Genomic DNA, 20,333 nt, shown 5'->3' on the forward strand with positions numbered 1-20,333 from the left:
TAAGCTAGCTGAGAACAAGAGAATGGTTCATTTCATCCATGTTCAAAGCAGAAAATTAATCAGAAGCAAAAGGTTTGACTGGACCGGAGTGTCTAAAATCCACCACTTGATTATAACATACAAGTGTTGTTGTGTTTTAAATAAAGAATAGATTTGAATAACTTAATGAACTTATTTTATTAAGATGTAAACAGAAAACAAAACTGTAAAATCAAAACATAAACAATCATATTAAAATAATGATCAGCTGGTATAGCAATCCTCCTCCTTTATTTTTCTTCATATACTTACAATCTTCTTATTTGGTCCACATGTCTTTTACACACAATTCCGTCTTCCATTCTAACAAGATAAATAACATTTCCTATTTGTTTCTCAATTTTTCCAACTGTCCATTTGTCATTTGAATTAAGGGAGTAGTTCCTCACCAGCACTCCCTCTCCTATATTAAAGTGTCGCTTTGTTACTTGCATCTCTGTCTCTTTCAAATTAGGCTTCTCTACTAATAGATCCAGTTCTGTTCTTATATTCCTCCCAAACATGAGGCTGTAGGGAGACTTCCCAGTCGTGGAATGCTGTGTTTTTCTCAACTGTTTTAGTATAGTGTTAATCTTGCTCTCGACACATCCATTTGCAATTATAAGGCTCTTCACAGTTTGGACCACCCTTTCAGCTTGTCCATTTGACTTAGGACAAAATGGAGCTATGGTTTTTTGTATTATTCCATACCTTGTGAGAAAATCTTTGAAAGGTTTTGAAGTTAGCTGAGTTCCATTGTCTGATACCAGGACATGAGGAAACCCGAAGGTTGTAAATAATCTATCCAATTGCTTAACACACCAAGCTGTGGTTGTAGATTTTGTAGGTATAATTTCTACCCACTTACTGTAAGCGTCAACGACGATTAAGTACCACCAACCCCGCAGTGGACCAGCAAAATCAATGTGTATGCGTTCCCAAGGTCCGTTCGGGAGCTCCCATGGGTGAGTTGTCTCCTTAGGTGGATTTTTCAATTTTTGTTGACATGAATGACAATGTTTCACCATAGCTTCAATTTCTTGATCCATATTCCTCCAATAACAGTAGCTTCTAGCTAGCAATTTCATTTTTGTCATGCCCATATGACCAGCATGTAATTCTTCCAAGACTTGTTTGTGTAAAGTGGAAGGTACACAAATTCTATGCCCTCTGAATATGCAACCGTCTTGTAGACAAAACTCATTATCATTCAAACTGAGTTCTTTTAAGCTTTTTCCTGATATAAGATGATCGTATACCTTTTTAAGTTCCTTGTCCTTTTGTGTTTCTTCTTCAATTTGTCTTCTTGATACAGGCATCATCTCTACTTGATTTATTAGATACCGTTCATGGTCGTCACATACATTTGATACTTCTGTAACAGGAAATCTTGATAAATAATCCACATTAGCATGTTGTGTCGTACTTCGGTATTCAATCGTATAGTCAAAACCCGATAAGAAATGAGCATAATTAAAAATCCTTGATGCAGTCATAGATGGTAAGGTCTTTGTTGGGTTGAAGATGGCTACAAGGGGTTTGTGATCAGTTATTCAAACAAACTTCCTTCCATAACAGTATGCAAAGAATTTCTTTAAGCCCCCAGTAAATTCCCACAGCTTCTTTATCTATCTGACTGTATTTGCGTTCTGTTTTCGTAAGCGATCTTGATGCAAATGCAATGGGCCTCTCAGATCCATCCTTGTATCTATGTGATAAGCAAGCTCCTAGCCCTGTAGGACTTGCATCTGTTGCTAGGATTAACGTTTCATTTGGGTCATAGTGAGCTAGAGTTTGATCACTTGTTATTTCTGCTTTTACTTTCAGAAATGCATCTTCACATTCTTGAGTCCACGTAAATTGTTTTCCTTGCCGTAACAAACCATTCAGTGGTTCCAGTAAGCTGGACATGTTTGGTACAAAACGTGTGTAATAGTTGGCAAGACCCAAAAATACTCTTAGCTGGTGTACATCACTTGGTCGTTTGGCTTTAATAATAGCTTCGATATTATCAGCAGATTTGTGTAAGCCATTTTCGTCTATGACATGTCCTAAATATTTGACACTCTTCTGGAAAAATTTACATTTGTCACGATTCAAGCGCAAGTTAAACTGTTTGATTCTTCCAAAAACTTTCTGTAGGCGATCTAATGTCTCTGAAATAGTGCTCCCCTGTATCAAAATATCGTCAAAAAAACAAACTGTACCTTCCAGACCATGGAGAACCTTATAAACCGTTGCCAAATACTTGGTGCAACTTTTATGCCAAACATCATTCGATTTACTCTATAAAGTCCCAGATGTGTACTTATGGTCTGTATTTCTCTAGATTCTTCGTCCATCGGAAGGTGTAGATAAGGGGGACGCGGAAAGGTCGCCCCCGGAAACATCACCCCCCTACGTCATATTGACGTCAGAGACCGGGGGTGATGTTTCCGGCCGCGGACACTCAATTTCAGTTGCAGCATGCACTCGTTGATATGACGAGTTATTTTTGAGTTTGCGTAGTAATTAGATAATTATATTCACTTATCATATACATTTACCAGATTTTCTAATTAGAATTGATGTTAACCGGATACGTTAACCCCGATCGTTTTCAAAATGCACACCCCGGAAAGGTCCCCCCTGCCATGATCTCCCCCGGTATACCTGCTGTAGGGCTTGGGCTCGTGACTCGAGCCAGCTATTGTTAACAAGGGTAGAGACTGTCCCATAATACAACCGCTCGACTGAACTCGCAAGAATGGGAAGGATTTGGTATTATTACGCAAATGTTGTGGATATTAAGATAAATACAAATTAACACTTTGATATTGTGCTTTCTCTAGACATTTCCCCTTAATGTTATACATCAAATGATGTATAAATTACATATAGTTTTTTTCCGTCAACGTATAAAATGTATTTGAAAAACGTGGAAATGAAATAAAATGTTTATAGTAATAGTGACAATTAAGTAAGGAATGAACTCGTATTAATATGAGCATTTCCTAATTCTTAAATTGTAAACATTGAGCAATAAATGCTGTATATAATTTTTATACATTTAAATAATTGTCTGGATTTTATGGTAAAATAAATGCATTGAGAATATTCCTGATTTGATATTGGTGAAGGACTCTTTCCCGTAAAAAGAATTTAGAAAGTAAATATTGGTTAGTTTCTTCGGCAATAAAAGGAAAAAGCTCACACTGTTTACGTTTGCGTTGACAGAGAATCAAGCAACAGTGTCACATTCACTTTATTTCATGATTTCACACTGCTGATTTTAAATAACTAAATTTACATTGAAGTAGTACAGTTATTCCATGAACGGTCGCCCATTGTTTTGAAAGTTACACATTTAAATCTACCTGTAGTTCGCAGAATATTAATACGTATAACTTAAAAGTTTGCAAGAGAACATAATCCTAAGTAGTATCCACTATTCTCAGAGTATTGATTTATGGAATTCGTCTGTAATTTGCAGACTATTAATTCGTAGAGTACAACTGTATTTATAGCGGGAAGTATTTTTTGTAAAATAGCTTAGACTTCACCACTTCAGGTATCCCTCCCAGAATACCTGAGCCAAATACGTTTGTTTAACATAGTCAAGGAAAAGTTTAGTTAGTTATTTACTAAAGTCAGTTTCATCTTTTTACCATAATTCGTACATTAACATAATTCATAATTATCAGTGTTATCTAGCCTATGTACTTAATTAATTTGGAAGGGGTTAATTTGTGAACATAGAACGCCTCATTGAGTTTTAAACAGATTTTGAAAATGTTAATGCAATTTGTAAAAAGTATACTCTGAAGTTGCACTAACAATAAAATCAGCTGAAAATATGGTAGGGGATTTTCCCCAGTGTTTTCTAGAGACCTGCTACACCGGTTTACATTTTTATAACCCTCGAAATTTTGGTATATCGATATAGACTACACACATTCTACAAACATGACATAACTTTCATGACATAAACTTATAGGCCTACTTACACAGATTTGATTTCAGACAAATCTTGATTTTACCCAAGGGTAGAAGTATTAGAGATGTATAGTTCAAATCTACAGATTTCCTGAATACGAAGATCCGTTACGGTAGGAAAAAACAACATTTAAAATTGAAACAGTATGCGGGCAAACACCAACGATCAATATTTAAGTAAACTACTTGTAACATAAAAACGTCAATGACAGTTTGAAACCAGCTGTTAGTTAAAACAGCACTGAAACGACTTTAAATTATTAGCGTCGGCTGCTAGACTAAAAAAATTAAACTAAAAAAATGAAATCATGGCATTGACATTCCCTTCCTTAAAAAATTATATTTATTTCAACACAAAAATCACAAAATCGCGAAAGTGGTTGATCCAGAATCCTGAAATGAAAAAAAAAACTCTGTCACGTTTAAAAATATAATATATCACAATCGCACACTCTAGTGGAAATCTATGAAACCCACCCATATGAATTCTTGCTTATCCGTTTACTTTTCCACTCTTTGCGTTTTTGTACATGCCAAGTCAAGTCTTAAAACATTACATTTAAAACAATTGTATTAAATCTTCCATAAATCACAAGAAACAGTGACTCATCCATTTTCCCCGATTCCGAATATTTGTGCGCAATCTTGGCGACTTATGTTCAGTCTCCAGCATTTTGGAGGTGTTCGCAATTCAGACACGCCCGTTCCCATAGTCCGATTATGCTGGTTCACAAACTCGTTCTAATAAACTTGGGCTTACACGTTTGTAACATATCTCATCAAACTCGCAGCGTTGTTGCCCGAGTTACCGCGCTCACGGTCACATATACAGGGTGTATTTATAAAGTCCCGCATGGGCTTAATATTTTCAAAACGGCAATATATAAATCAATAAGATTTGGTACATAAACACCACACCTAAAAACAACGTTTTAAAGACTGTCAGTTTTCTGTCATATAATGGGGACATCCCGCAAGGAGTCAGAAGGAAATCTTAAATAAGAGCATAGGTTGATATTTACAGATAACCGTAGGCATATTCTACAACTTAGTAAAACGTTATTTTTTGTATTAAAGGAATTTTTCATTTAGGACACAAATGATTTTTCTTTTTGCTTTCTTTATTTGTTGTGCTCTTGGTCTTTAATGTTTACCAGGTTTTTAATGATTTATTTGTTGCCAAAAACAATTTAAGAAAATATATTTAATTATTTACTTACATTATTTTTACATAGTTAAAATGACTAAATATTTGATTTGATAATTTGAAATAATATCAACATATTTTTCAACCTTTTCCCATATAAGAAGGTGTCCAAACACTACCAAATAGGTAAAGGTACTACAGTAGAAAAATGTGTATTTATAAAAAGAAATAAAAATAAGAATAAGAAACTAAACACACAAATTTAAAGTGCGTAACACAAAAAATTTATCTTTATGTTTTTTTCTTCATTTTGTGCTCTTGATTTTGATTTTGATATATTTTATTGTTTTAAATTATATTGTAAATGAAGTTTGTACCGGTACTGTATAAATTCCTTGACACTTTTGAGAATATTAAATTGTTATTCAGTTATATTTTTGTATTTTCTTTCCATAATTAAAATGTATAGGCCTAATAGACGATTTAGTACTCATTGTGTGTATTTATTTCTCAATTTAAGTACCTGTCTTCCAAACTTTGTTACAAAATCCTAAATTTGTGTTAGCGAATTTCCCCTATAGGGAATAAGCTATTACCGTAGTACTCATGGTAAGACCTGGACCCGGGACCGATTTACTTTTTCGTTTTGAGGCCCCTAGATGCCAAAAACACCATCCGTTCAAAGTCATAAATTTGATGAAATTTGGTACAAGCGTGTAAACCTACGTTTATTCGAACGAGTTCGCGAACCAGCTTGATCGAACCAAGGGAACGGGGGTTTATGGGGGGTTTTATGGGGTAAAAATTGGGTTTTCCCATTTTTGACACCTAAAACTTAAAATTTAGCAATTTCTTTATAAACCATTTTGTAGAGCTTAAAAAACAAATAATTTAGTATATTGAAGCGTCAATTATGCGCCTAATGGTTACGGAGAAAATTCCAAAAATCTGTAAATTTAAAATTTAAGCTATTACCGTAGTACTCATGGTAAGACCTGGACCCGGGACCGATTTACTTTTTCGTTTTGAGGCCCCTAGATGCCAAAAACACCATCCGTTCAAATTCATAAATTTGATGAAATTTGGTACAAGCGTGTAAACCTACGTTTATTCGAACGAGTTCGCGAACCAGCTTGATCGAACCAAGGGAACGGGGGTTTATGGGGGTTTTATGGGGTAAAAATTGGGTTTTCCCATTTTTGACACTAAAAACTTAAATTTAGCAATTTCTTTATAAACCATTTTGTAGAGCTTAAAAAACAAATAATTTAGTATATTGAAGCGTCAATTATGCGCCTAATGGTTACGGAGAAAATTCCAAAAATCTGTAAATTTAAAATTTCCATGTTATACTTAGAATAAGTAAACTGTTGTAGTTTGCTTGTTTATATACATATTTTTATCAAATTTGGAAAATGCATTCATTTCATACTAAACTATTATCATTTTACAAAAAAAAATACCCCCGCCGCAGCAAACCTGCCGACTAAGCGAATTTCCATTCGACTGATTGGATTTACACTGAAATGTCTACTTAAAAATATAACATTTATTCTTGATTTAAATAGAATTAGTTTAACAAGTACTTAGGTTTGCTGCATCAGGGAGGGTAAAACTGTTTTTTTTTTGTAAAATGTGAATAGTTAGTAAGAAATAAAAACATTTTCCAAATTTGATCAAAATATGTTAACAAACAAGCAAACTACAACAGTTTACTTATTCTCCATAAGAATAACATGGGAATTTTAAATTTACAATTTTTTGAAATGTTCTCCGTAACCATTAGGCGCATAATAACGCTTCAATATACTAAATTATTTGTTTTTTTAAGCTCTACAAAATGGTTTGGAAAGAAATTGCTAAATTTTATGTTTTTTGGGTCAAAAAATGGGAAAAACCTGTTTTTACCCCATAAAACCCCCCGTAAACGGATGCATTGCACGACGTCCAAGTGCCACGACGTCCAATAATATTTATTCAGTGCCACGACGTCCAAAACATAATTTTTGAGTTGTTGCACGACGTCCAAGTGCCACGACGTCCAAAAGTACAGTAACTGCCAAAAATATAGTCTTTCTACAAGCTTTGGACGTCGTGACACTTGGACGTCGTGAAACAACGCACTATAGAATTGTAAAAAAGTTACATTTGCGGGAGTGTTGCACGACGTCCAAAGTCGCTGCCAGTTGCACGACGTCCAAGTGCCACGACGTCCAATAAATATTTGACTGTTGCACGACGTCCAATATAGCTCAGCGCTGTTGCACGACGTCCAAGCTCCTTCATGATGACCGGTTACGATGACCGGCTACTTGCCGAATAGTGTTCTCTCGTGTAAAATGCTTATGGAACGTTTATTAGTTATATATACATGGGTATATGTTCTTGTTCAGAAATATATATACTATGAATATTTGAACCATTAATTGAAACATCATAAAGTAAAAAAACATAAAAAGAAAAAAATAAACAAGGCAACAGTTGGAAAACTATAAGGTTTACATGGTTTGAAAAATGATGACATTTTCTTAACAACCGATCAACGTCATTATGTTTGGAGTAAGCTTTTAAATACTTATTTTTTCAAGACTAGATGAATGTACATTGATCAACATGATCTTTGAAAACTATTTTTTATACCCTCATTTTAATTTTTACTAGTATAAAGAATAGAATGCCTTTTTTGAACTGTTTTTAGGCTTCAATTAAATGTCTTTATGTAGCAAATATGTTTGTTAATAGTATTCACTTAACATTGACTTAATTTCATTTCAATAAATTTTGTGTTTGTGTTTTGCTACACCACTTATTAAATTGCAACCAATGAGAATCTATATAAATAAAATTGGTGTTTTGTCTGTACATTGCTCAGAATCATTCATTTGTAGGTTATTTTTACGTTTTATACATTAAAGAAGCCGAAACAAGTCTCATCTAAATTTCTGTCTGTCTGTCTTCCTGTCTTTCTATAACACTCAAGATGACATTTTACGCAATCTTCTCCAGGAAAACGAGAGTACCTATCAAGATCCAAGTCATTTTAATGTATTCACTGGATTGGCGATAGTGTCTTTAGCCATTAAAATATGGCCTCACTACTTAGTAAATAATATTACGGACTTTAAAAAATGCAGTTTTGTGCGATTTTTGTCAAGTTTTCGTCCAATTTTTATCACATAATGATCTATGAAATAACGAACAGCTGTTCGGATCAAGATTATTTTTTCTCGCTGTCACTGATATGTTTACAAATACCACAACCATTTCCGATCACGTTTTGAAGGCAAAGCCCATTTATCCAAGTGAGATTAAAATCGTTGTCTTACAAAACGGCTTTAATTAATCGCAAGTGGAATAATATAGTGAAACCGTAAATGAAATGTAATAACATCATCCAGGTTAGGAACCAGAGATTCTTTGTGTATAAAATTGTTCTTGAGTTTTGATAACCTTGAATCGGTTGAGTAGTATTTGCGCCGAGTAGTATTTGCGCCGCGTAGCACCAGCAGCATTAAATGAGGGTTAGCAGTTTTGACAGGTTAACAAAGGCGGAACCAATCAACTGCACTAATATGATTATTGATGACGTAGTTCCAACCACATTTTACTTTCAGCGTAAAGTGGTTGCATGCAGTCACCTCGTGATCCGTGCTAATGGTTACACATACATAATTTTAAATCTAATAACTGCAAAATTTATGCCACCACAAATATCTGCAAATATTGTTCACTGGTTGACAACAATACACAGTATACTCCGCCGTTTCAGTATAAAGGCTACCTAAAACCAATTAATTACCAATAACTCAAAAGAGAGGAAATTACGAAAAAAATTAGTTTGTTTCTGTACCAGTTTTGGCAGTTCTGTATACATCGCGGTTCGTGAAGCCTGGGAGTTGAGACAGGCCTTATATCAATTTAAGTTTATCTTAAGTCTAGAAATACTGTACAAAATAACTCTCTAAAACGTGTAGTGGCAATTACCACAAATATACCTCACTAAAGGCGTATTTCCCCATAAGAATAACATGGAGATAATTTTTTTGCCACTAATTCCAAAAATCCTGATATTTGTCTACATATCCCTACATATAATCCTCATATACTATATTCGGAATCAAGCTAAAAAGCTAATTCTTTCATTTACTGACCCATTAAATATAAAGTACAGTAGGTATAATATAACCTCAATTTAGGCACTTTTTCTCCTTAAGAATAACATGGGTGAGTTTTTTTAGCCATTTTCTAATGACCCTGCTTTCGGCCTATACAAGCCCATGCAAATGTTCAATACTATTATACAACTCAATAAACATTACAAATCCCCATCCATTTCCCACGAATATTTTAAAAATCATCAACTTGACAGTGCGAGATTTGCACGTGAACTCGGGCGTGCTCCCGGCCTATGCTTATCGCTTCTCGTACGATTTTGATTAAATTTGGCATGAATGTGTAAGGTTGAATCACCTGGATTAAGTTTACGAACCACCGATATTGGAATGAAACCTGTTGCTATTTGCCTACACATATAGGTATAATATAAATAAATTAACGATACTAACGTCTTCTGTACCATAATGTTAAATTCGCAAAAAATTGATGTTATTACCGTAGGTGGCACCGTAAGACCTAGGCCCGTGACCAATTTACTTTTTCATTTTGTATAGATTTATATACGTCCGTGAACGCGATAACTTGAGTAATTTTAGTTTGCTTGTTTATGGATATATTTTGATCAAACTTTGCAAATTTATTTATTTTATACTAAGCTATTCATGTTTTACTAAAACTCCACTTTAATAGTTTCCTTGTAGCAGCTAACCTAGGTACTCGTTAAACCTAATTTTATTTACATACATTCAATTGAAAATCAATTCAGACAAATAGAAATTCACTTAGTCGGCAGGTTTGCTGTGGCGGGGGTATTGTCTGTTTAGTTAAGTGTTATCACACAATGAAACTGTGAACCTGATACCATAAGGTTTTTTTTGTGAAATAACTTTTAACCCGTTTTGATAAACCAATGTTTTCGATTTAGGTGTCCTTGTACATCTTATGATATAGCAGACGGACGAATGGTAGCTAAAAGTGTCAATTTGGGCTTGCCCCCCCCTCAAAGTTATTGATTTATTTACATGGTTAACTTTTTTAGAACCTGTAATTATGACAAACCTTTTTATAATGGGGTTTTATGTATGAACCCGTGATCCTTCACTTTGATGTATAACCTTTAGATAGCAAACAAAAGACGAAACCATATGGGTCTAAACTATATAACGTTTTTAATCACCAGTTGTAAAAAGCCTTTTTAGTCCCTAGGGAGTACAAGTCAACTGTTGTGAACAGTTGTAAATGTCGATTGTAAGTAATTGCATGGTTCGACATTATTTATCGATTCATTTATTCGGTTAGAGGTTTCAGAAAGGTTTTATTGTAGCTTATTGTTGCATTCTTATCAATTGTGCGACATATCGATGATATAATGTAGGCTACAGAATTGTAGTAGACGAAATGATTGAAAACTGAGCCCTTCTTTGTGGATTCTACGATGTTCATTTTGCTAAATTCTACTCAAAACTGACAATGACAACACCATTGAGTGACCAAAGGTAACATTAGGGAGTGGGTTACTACGAAAGGTATGGGGATATATACCCCTAGCAAATCCCCCTAATACCAATATGACGAGCTGTTTGCATTCCACATAGCACCGCAGACTATCCTGGTGCAACTATTTTCAAAAAATTTCATAGGAAAACAAAAGTCCCCCTTTCTCCTAAATTAGTAATGTGATAAGTAGAAAATATCTACTGGTCATAATAATTATAGCTCAGGAAAAATATCTATACTAACTCAATACTGCATGTGGTGGTATACAAGTGTTTCATCATTTTTTTTGTGCAACAGTGCACTACTAGTACAAGTTAATTAGGAGTATGGAAAACGACACTATTTACAAGCAACTCAGTCAAGTAATGTGTAAGTAATTATGACCCTCGTCACTTCTGCATCATTGAACTAATCAAACTCCGCGGCGCTGGAAGCACGGTTTAATCCGCTGCGCAAATGCTACTCGGCGCAACTGCTACTACACGCCTTGAATCAGTGTTGTATAGGGCTGGGAAACTTGAATTTATTAATGATCGTCGCCAATACCTTACTAACTCATTGACGGCGCTTCGATGGTGGTTGTGTAAAGTGTAAAGTAAAAAATCACAACTGCAGTGGGTGATTGTAACAGAGGTTTACGGTTTATGGATGATGCTAAACTCGCTTTTCCAATGTGTCACTTTCTGTTCCTACTCACCGTATGATGCAATCGCTGGACCATACAGCCAATAGGCCCATAGCCCATCTCTTGGGTACTTACGCCTACCCAATTATTCATAACAACCTTTTCGACGACAATCCTTGTTACCGGTACTTTTCCCTAGAATACACGGCCTCCCTACTTAAGAAATAAAATTACAAACGTCCAAAAACCCAGCATTGCGTGATTTTTGTCACATTTCATTCTAATGTTAAAAGATATACCAATCATTGTTTAGAGAATAGGCCTGCGTAATCTATTAAATAACAAACAGTTGTTTTTATAAGGTTGTTTTTTTAAACTGAATAAGTTTACATTAAAAGTTGTTTACGAATAAAGCAATTAATGGGAAATAATTTTGATTGCCGATAACTTTTCACGAGAAAATCCAAAACCAAGAAATCAATAACCTTGGGACTTGATTAACGCATTTAATTTGTCGGACGTAATTCTTAACTGTAAACGTTGGTTTTTGGTACTGGTTTTGTTTCCTTAGAACCGTTGGTAGCAGCAAGAATAATTTTTACGTACCAACACATCACTGTAATTTACAAATTAGTTATCGTTGGTGTTGCACCTTATTTATACAGTGGTATCACAGCCTTATTCAATTTAATTGATGCCTTAACTGTATAAGTTTTGCTTTTTCTGTCTGTATTCCAAAATGTTAGTTTATGCTAAGAAAATGATAACTCATTTAAGTAAAACATTTGTTTAGCAAACCATCATGAATTGTTTACGATTTACGTTGTTTATGTATCAATAGTTCGTGGCCTATTTTGGTAATTTTTATTATAGGTTAAATTACCATTACCAATCTAAATTGTCTATAGTACTTCATTTTATAAAGTAAGCCGTCATTTCGACAGCATTTCGGGTCATCTTCGGTCCAAGCAAATATAAATTGTTATGATAAAATTTGATGACATTGACAAAGATTTCAAATTCTAATTTTATATGTACTTTGTTATGCTTAAAACGTAGCAAATTCCCTAATTAAGTTCTGTATTTTTGTGTGTATGTCTGTTGGTAACGCATTTATGTAGGGATGGACGGGATTGAATTTTTAGTTCGGGACGGGACGGGACGGGATTTTTATTTCCTTCCCGATTTTCGGGACGGGACGGGACGGGATTTTTTTCTGTGAATAAAAAGAAAGTACTGTATTGCAGTTACCAAAAAAGACATACAAAATCAATTTTTACCATTTGTGGCACTGATCTATAAAAACCAAAAAATGGGTAACAATTTACAGGTACCTATAGAAACTTGTGACTCGCGGGTCACGGGGTGATCGTCTGTATGACTCACGGTCACGGCGCGATCGTCGTCATGACTCGCGGTCACGGCGCGATCGTCGTCATGACTCGCGGTCACGCCACGATCGTCGGTATGACTCGCGGTCACGGTGCGATCGTCGGTATGACTCCGCGGTCACGGGGTTATCGTCGGTATTACTCCACGGTCACGGCGCGATCGTCATCATGACTCGCGGTCACGACGCGATCGTCGTCATGACTCGTGGTCACGACGCGATCGTCGGTATGACTCGCGGTCACGGCGCGATTGTCAGCATGACTCGCGGTCACGGCGCGATCGTCGTCATGACTCGCGGTCACGGCGCGATCGTCATCATGACTAACGGTCACGGGGTTATCGTCGGTATGACTCCACGGTCACGGCGCGATCGTCGGTATGACTTGCGGTCACGGCTCGATTGTCAGCATGACTCCGCCATCACGGCATGATCGTCAGTATGACTCCGCGGTCACGGCGCGATCGTCGGTAGGACTCCGCGGTCACGGCGCGATCGTCGGTAGGACTCCGCGGTCACGGCGCGATCGTCGGTATGACTCACGGTCACGGCGCGATCGTCGGTAGGACTCCGCGGTCACGGCGCGGTCGTCGGTAGGACTCCGCGGTCACGGCGTAATCGTCGAAATGACTTCGTCTCCTGCGTTCGCGGACCTATCGCTCGCAATAACGGCATTATCGGCACTCGCGAAGCGGAAAAATCGCCGACGATCGGACCAAATCCCGTCCCGAAAAATTCCCGAGTCAAATGTAATCCCGTCCCGTTAATCGGGAATATTTTTTTCCCGAAAAATTCCCGAAATTTCGGGACCCGTCCATCCCTACATGTCCTTATTTCTTAGTGTCACGAAAAGGACAAGAGCACCTTGATAATGAAAATGTCAACACGAATAAAGTGTTAAATGGTAAGGTTGAGGTAGTACTTTAAATGCCTTTAACCATTGTGGGAAGTAACTTTCAACTATAGGCCTTAGGGCTATGCCTCATAGATTTGTTTTGGCTTGAAACTGTCAGATACTGTATTTGCGAAGGTTTATATATAATAGTTTTGCCAGCATATCTGAAAATATGCAAACCAACTGCTTTTCTTAATATAAGAAGGTTTCAACTGACTACTTTAAGATCCCCGTGCGTAGAACGGGCACACAGCTAGTATCATATAAATAAGTTGCACACAGGGTTCTTTTGTTTCCCCAACTCTAAAATACAACGCACATGAATTGAAAATGTTATAGGTTTAATAGTACTGTAGCGAATCGAATATCAATAAAGTTAACGTATAACAATAAATTTACATATTCCTAGATTATAATTGAATGTGTTTACGAAGGAACACCACAACCTCAAAATTCAACATTACAGTATATTTACTCAAGATTTATTGTTTTCATATAGCACAGTTGACGTTGCCAACTAGCGTGGGAGCGGAAGTCCTGATAAAGGCTGGTTCTCGGAAAAGTAATAAAATAATAAAATTGTAGTTTGAATGAAACATTTTTTTTAATTTTGTACAGGATTCATGGGATCCTCAGCATCAAGTACAAACTGCAAAATATGTGTCGAAGGTCTGATTAGACCTTCCGAGATTTAGACCTTCAGCAACTGATCCGTTTTTTACCTTCCTTTAATTTATTCTTTTTCATGTTGTGCTTCATGTAACATACATAGACTAGAGGGCCGCTCATGCCCTTGACAAATAAATTAACATTTTCGCACTAATACAAATCAATATCGTCATTAGACAAGAATTAAAACATAAAATTTATAAACAAAACCTACCACGGCATAATCTTGAACAAGTATGCCTACAAACCTACGATAAGCATGTTTGTTATTATTATACTTAACCTACAAATGCTATGACTTAGGGCATACGTGTTTTCCTACATAAAACATGCGAACTAATTGCGAGTGCGACGTGAACTTAGAAAAAGACTAGTAAGAATTTACAACTGTGAATTTCTCAGAATTGATTGACAGTTCAGATGAACCTTTGGCCACAGACTACGGAAACGTACAGTATTATTGTATTAGTATACTGTATTTGTATTATTGTGTTACTAGCAGAGTACCCGTCCTTCGTACGGGGTTGACATATAAGTATAAATGCTTATTGCAGTTATAGAAGAGGACACGATTTAAAAAAAAAAAAAAAAAAACTGGTCTCTTAATTTATACGGTATCCTATTGTGTAGCACACATCTACCATAGTCCTGATGTTCTTGCACCTAGACCATGAAAAAAGTAAAGTTCTCATTGTGTACCACAACTTTTTTTGCTAGTTGGTTCAAATTAGCTGTAATGCAAACAAACAACATAATAGTGCTGCACCCTGTTTGGCAAGCCTTATAACTTTTTAATGCTGTTTAATATCATAGAACCAACTTGTACAGTTGAAACGGCTGACAAAATTCTTTAATTTTTTTAAATATGAATTCTCATAAGGTTAACTAGAGAAAGTCCAGAGCCAGAGCCACCGGGGCGGAGACTGAAAGAATTTTTGAGGTAAGAATATGTTAATCGGGGATGTCATCTATCATCATACCAAATTTCAACCTTGTCGGTTTAGTATTTTTCGCGTTTGCTTGTCACAAACATCCATCCATCCATCCATACATCCATGGTTTGCACTGTAAACAAAAAGCTATCACAATAGTTCCATACCGACAAATAGGAAAAATAGGAAAATATAAATAAATATGGAAAAAGGGTAATTTTCTAACATATTTTAGTGAAATTATATAATCAGGCAAATGGAAATTCAGTCTACAGATTTGCTGTGGAAGGGGGATTATATTACGGTTTACACAAAAATAAATCAAAACATAAACCTCATAACACTCAGGAAAAGGGCCTAGGTTGATAGGGCAATGATTATAGAATCCTAATTATTTCCTATATCCATGATGAATGATTTCTTTTAAAACGAATTATTCCCACTGTTTCACAGGAAACATTTTTAACCATTGTAGTAACATCATTATAGCTTAAAAAGTTGATAGTTTACATAATATTTAGCACATTTGACGGATAAAACTTTTTTGAATTCGTCATATTATAAGTGTATGAAAATTCATATATCTGTGTATCAATATCTACTTATCTCATTTCTGTTCAATGGAAGTTATACAATTTCAATGATACCGGTACTTAAATGGGAAGTCTTACAGCTGTTATAAAACTGTGCATACATTTTATCTTACGAGTAAATTTGCTACCAATTGATATAGTATGACAATTCTATTCTACTGCAGTACTTAGAATTCTACCACTACTCACATTAAACCAACCATATTTACTTTTGGGCTAGTGATTAATTTATTGTATTAATCATACAATATAGTGAATAGTGTAGGTAGTCATTTATTTATTTCGTTTCTATGACATAGCTCTATTTTGTAGAAATCAATTATGCAATCATAACAACAGAAATACTGCATCATTACATTTTACGGTGACATAGTATTTATTTTACATATACAAAATTTTAGCTAATGCAATAATTAGTTCAATTAGAACCATTGAATATTGAATAATTTAAACGATAATCGAAGACGAAGCGGTTGACAACTTTCAAACAGTTGACTAGGAATAGTTGCCTTCAATAATTGCAATGCGAACTGTATGCACTGAGGTCGGCAAACAGTGTTAGTGTTCACAGTGTGCAGGCACTTTGGACGTCGTGGCACTTGGACGTCGTGCAACAGTCAAATATTGATTGGACGTCGTGGCACTTGGACGTCGTGCAACTGGCAAAGGCTTTGGACGTGGTGCAAATGATACGTCTTTACAATTATATAGTGCGCTGTTTCACGACGTCCAAGTGCCACGACGTCCAAAGCTTGTAGAAAGACTAGGCCTATATTTTTGGCAGTTACTGTACTTTTGGACGTCGTGACACTTGGACGTCGTGCAACAACTCAAAAATTATGTTTTGGACGTCGTGGCACTGGAAAAATATTATTGGACGTCGTGGCACTTGGACGTCGTGCAACACTCCCCCGTAAACCCCCGTTCCCATGGTCCGATCATGCTGGATCGCGAACTTGTTCGAATAAACGTACGTTTACACGTTTGTACCAAATTTCATCAAAATCGGATCATTTTTGCTCGAGTTATCGTGCTGACGGACACACATTTATATATATATAAATACTAGCTGACCCGGCGAACTTCGTATCGCCTAAGTTATAGGTTTCCCCTAAGACAGACCGATGGAAAGAAAGTACCGTTACGTTTAATTTTCAAGATGATCTCGTTCGCATCGCTCAATCACGTCCTGGTTGAAGTTCGTTCGCTACGCTCACTCACCTTTGGGTTGGAGCTCGTTCGCTACGCTCACTCACCTTTAGGTTGGAGCTCGTTCGCTGCGCTCACTTGCCTTCAGGTTAGCTCGTTCGCATCGCTCAATCACGTCCTGGTTGAAGTTCGTTCGCTACGCTCACTCACCTTTGGGTTGGAGCTCGTTCGCTACGCTCACTTACCTTTAGGTTGGAGCTCGTTCGCTACGCTCACTCACCTTTTGGTTACAAATTAGCTGTTGTCATAAATGTAAAAGAAATAATAGTGCTGCACCCTGTTGGTAATCCTTGTAACTTTAATGCTATTGAACATCATAGAACAGAACCAACTTGTTTAATTGAAACAGCTGTTAAGATTCATTAATTCCATTTCTCATAAGGTTAACATGGGAAACTCCAGAGCCACTGGGGCGGAGCCCTTTTAAGAATTTCGAAACGGGAAATAGTTTACGTCCGATTCGCATACCTACAGAATTTACACACCAAATTTCATAACGATCGGTGAAGTCGTTCCGGAGGAGTTTGCAGACAAACACTGTGACACGAGAATTTTATATATTAGATATAAATATATATATATATGAATTTGAACGGATGGTGTTTTTGGCCTCTAGAGACCTCAAAACGAGAAAAAAAAATCGGTCCCGTGTCCAGGTCTTACCATGAGTACTACGGTAATAGCTTATTCTCTATTTGGGAAATTCGCTAAAAACACCTTTTTACCCTCCCTGTTGCAGCAAACCTAAGTACTCGTTTAACTTTGATGGTTCAAAACTGGACCCAGCTGTTCTTGATCATTGGGCTTAAAAAAATGGTCCTGGCTAATGAAACAGCTGATCTTAGTCAGTAACAAAGCTACACAGATCATCTCACACCATTCTACACTCATATTTGGGTTAAAATACAGGTGGCGTCCCCATATCAATTGATATTAATATTGATATATATTGAACTAATTTTATTTAAATAGGGAATAAATGTGATATTTTTACAGAGACATTTTAGCGTAAATCCAATCAGGCAAGTGGAAATTCGCTTAGTCTGCAGGTTTGCTGTGTCGGGGGTATTTTTAATTATAATTGGCACTTTGTGATACATTAATTGGAGTATATACGAATGTTACTATCGTTTAAGCGATGTAATACAAGTTTACAGCTCAACATTTCAAATTTTGATTACATATTAAAAATTTGAACTCATGTATATTTTCCCCTTAGTAATTATGAAACATAATTTTGCAAACTTCAGTAGCAAAAAGGTTTTCTAAACATATACATCTTATAACGAAACTAATTTATTGCTATATCAACACTGATTGCAAGTCCTCTTCTCGATTTAAAGTGATTCTGATATTTTGATTATACTTTCATTATATTTTGACTCTATTCCAGTGATATGAAACTAGCCTAGGCTGTTTCTGAATAAAGGTACTTTTTGGCATAACCTTTAGAATAGTATAATTTACATATTTGTAATTACTAACAATTAATTATTTCGATAAGTTTAAGGAATTAATCCCCTAAAAGATATTATTATGTTTATTCTTATTTAATAATCTGTTTCTAATTTTCAAATTATTAATTAAATCGGGGCCAAATCTAAAGCAATGCGATTCATTTTTAATACATTTACAAATTATTATATTTTTAACAAATGTGTTGCTTAACAATTACCATAGGGTGTAAGGTAAGTTTACTGATGTTGATAAGTATAACTACCATTTAATGCAACAGAAAAAATGTATACTTTACGCATTATCGTTGGTTATGAATTAAGTATAAAAGAATCATTTTTTTAAAGTCAATCTTTGCTCGCATTATTTAGTTGTCTTAGAAGTTCGTACACATCTAAATCTACTGATTGATATTCCACCCCAGCGTCTGCAATTTTCTTCTGTGGAAAAGCTGTTGTCCAAGCGACAATAATAATGAACGAGCGGCCGACCCTTAAGAACAATGGACTGAGGAGGACGGGCAGCAGGTAGGCTGCCGAGCAGCCCAGCCCTACTAGGGGTAGCGTTTCAGGGGGGGACGATTCCAGGGTGTACATAGGGGATGCCTTGCCGGGGAAGACCTTTCCGTTTCTACTTGTTTGAATTAAAATTAATAACATAATTAGTTCATATAAACTAGATTTTGATAAATTACTTGTCAAGCCCTTGGGGGGAACGATTCCGGTCGCGGACATAGATTTTATACCAGCTGGTTGTCTGGTTTCGTGACGTCACGTTTAGCCTGGGGGGTGATGTTTCCGGGGGCGACCATTCCGGCGACCCTAGATAAGCATTACTTATGTCTAATGTGCAGAAATATCGACCTTTATTCATGTTAGAAAAAATATCTTCAATTCGCGGGATTGGGTATTTGTCGTCACATATAAGTTTGTTTGCCGTCACTTTGTAGTCAGCACAAATTCTTACGTTTCCATTTGCCTTTCTTACTGGAACAATAGGAGTTCCCCATTTTGAATTTTCAACTTTTGATATTATTCCATTACTCTCCAGTCTATTTAGTTCTTCTTCAACTGATTTCTTCAATGCGTAAGGAACTTGTCGAGGTTTGATAAAAATAGGTCTAGCTCCTTCTTTTAACTCTATGTGACCTTGTTCTGATGTAATTTTTCCGATTCCGGGAGTGAAAATTTCTTGAAACTCTGTCAATAGTTTGTCCAATTTTTCTGAACAATCACTTTCAACCACTTTGATATCTGCCCAATCCATTTTTACTTCTCTCAGCCACTCTCTTCCAAATATTGGCTCAACCTTTTGTCTCAGGACATACAACTTTCCGTAGAAATTAAAATCTCTGTATTTACAATCGACAAAACAAACTCCAAGAGGCTTGATGATTTCACCAGTATATGTTTTCATTTCAACAGCGGTTTTGAAAAGACGTTTATTTACATGTAGTGATTGAAAATCGCTGTAAGATAATGAGCTTAACGCTGCTCCTGTATCAAGTTCCATCTTCAGCTTCTTTCCCTCAATGTCCACATCTATTAAAAACTTATCACTTCCAGATGAAGTTGATCCCATTGTATAAACCTCGTGGATCGATGAATGGTTGTCCTCAATATCAATTAAGTTTGATTTCAATTCCTTGTTTTTCCCAGTTCTTACATCAGTTCCACTTCTAGATAAGCAAACCCTTGAAATATGTCCAATCTTATTACATTTCCTACAGAATTCGTTCTTAAATCTGCATAAATTAGCCTTGTGCTGTTCACTGCCACACCTGTAACACTTGCCTCTTAAATCTTCAAATGA

General features: G+C 36.0%; 1 protein-coding gene across 1 annotated transcript in view; it reads right to left on the reverse strand.

The window, feature by feature from the left end:
* Positions 1–20,333, reverse strand: part of LOC129000591 (tonsoku-like protein) — a 75,083-nt gene that overhangs the window by 1,556 nt on the left and 53,194 nt on the right. The window lies entirely within an intron of this gene.

The sequence above is a fragment of the Macrosteles quadrilineatus genome, unplaced genomic scaffold (assembly GCF_028750875.1).
Source record: "Macrosteles quadrilineatus isolate MER2022 unplaced genomic scaffold, UCM_ALF_1.0 Scaffold_8__2_contigs__length_117827958, whole genome shotgun sequence".
NCBI classification, from domain to species: Eukaryota; Metazoa; Arthropoda; class Insecta; order Hemiptera; family Cicadellidae; genus Macrosteles; species Macrosteles quadrilineatus.